General features: G+C 40.4%; 1 pseudogene; it reads right to left on the reverse strand.

The window, feature by feature from the left end:
• LOC110259624 lies at nucleotides 247–1,041 on the reverse strand (annotated as a pseudogene).

The raw sequence follows: 1,861 nt of genomic DNA on the forward strand, positions 1-1,861 counted from the left end.
ATGGAATTTCCAAACATTTCTGATCCAAATGCGGAACAATTTTGAAGTGAGATAAAGTACAAACCACCTGTATATCAGAGGAAGGAAAATCTTGAAAAAGAATTCCCTGCAATTATATGCAGAAGCTGATCCCCCTAAAATGGAAATCCCAGAAAATAAATTGCAGGGGAAAATTTTATTATACAATGATCAAAAAAAAAAAAATCCTTATTTCTGGTTCTGAGAATTTGAGTCATGCACTAAAGGTCATTTCATCACTCCCAGGATAATTGTCCATTTTTTACCTGGCATCAAATAGAATCTCCTCAGAGCACTCTTTATGTCTTTATTTCTCAGACTGTAGATGAAGGGGTTTAGCATGGGGATGATCACAGTGTACATCACCGAGGCTATTGCACTTGAGTGTGAGTTGTGGGTAGCAGAAGAGCTGAGGTATACTCCTAATCCTGTACAGTAAAATAAGAGGACAGCCAAAAGGTGAGGCACACAGGTGGAAAATGCTTTATACTTCCCCTGAGCTGGTGAGATTCCATGAATGCAAGCAAATATTTTAGAGTAAGAATAAAGGATACCAGAAAAAGGACCAATGCTCATGAGGAGAGCTGCAAAACACATCACCAGGTTATTGAGAAATGTGTCAGAACTGGCAAGTTGTACCACCTGATTGAGTTCACAGAAAAAGTGGGGGATTTTCAAATCTGGACAGAAGGACAATCACGATACCATTAAGGTGTGTAACAAGGAATACATGGCCATCATTATCCAGGAGATCAGAACCAACAGTTCACAGAGTCCAGGGTTCATTACGCTCATGTAGTGCAGAGGGTGGCAGATGGCCACAAACCTGTCATAGGCCATCACACTCAGGAGAAGATCATCTAAGCCTCCAAACAGTATGTAAAAATATATCTGAGTGAGGCAGCCTTCATAGGTTATGACTTTGCACTGGGTCTGTATGTCCCACAACATCTTTGGGATGGTGGTGGAGGTGAAACAGATGTCTACAAAGGACAGGTTGGATAGAAAAAAGTACATGGGTGTGTGGAGGTGGGAGTCTGAGCTGATGGCCAGGATGATGAGCAGGTTCCCAAACACAGAGATCAGGTACATGGAGAGGAAAATCCCAAATATAAGGGGCTGAAGTTTTGGATCCTCTGTAAGTCCCAGAAGGAGAAATTTTGAAATTTGTGTATCGTTCCCTGATTCCATTGGATGGAAGTGACTATCGGGAAAAAAAGGTAAATGGCATAATTAATTTCACCTAAACTGGCATAACTCAAATAGATGAAATACTTCAATTTCTTTTTTTTTTAATCTTTTTAGGGCTGCACCCACTGCATATGGACTTTCCCAGGCAAGGGGCTGAATTGAGCTATAGCTACTGATCTATGCAGCAGCCACAGCAACATGGGATCTGAGCTGTATCTTCGGCCTACATCACATCTCACAGCAATGTTGGTTCCTTAACCCACTGAGTAAGGCCAGGGATTGAGCCTGCATCCTCATGGATACCAGTCAGGTTCATTAACCACTGTGCCATCATGGGTACTCCCCAAATACTTCAATTTCTATGTTGCTGGCAAGAAAATTATGTTAATATTTTAGATATAGGTAACATCTTCTTGAGGTAATCCCCACTTCATCACTGACTAGGAATTTTTGTCCATTTCAGCATGCATTTAAGAAATATATATTGAGAACCAACCATGTTCCAAGCAACAGAGGGAATAAATTATGCTAAAAACCCAAATATCCCTTCCCCTTTGCCTTCTCCTTGAGAATGATTATAGAATGATAGATTCCCATAACCATTTGAAAGATGATATTCAAACAAAATGTTACATACTATGTCAGAAGATGA

This window comes from Sus scrofa, chromosome 2, assembly GCF_000003025.6.
Source record: "Sus scrofa isolate TJ Tabasco breed Duroc chromosome 2, Sscrofa11.1, whole genome shotgun sequence".
Taxonomy (NCBI): Eukaryota; Metazoa; Chordata; class Mammalia; order Artiodactyla; family Suidae; genus Sus; species Sus scrofa.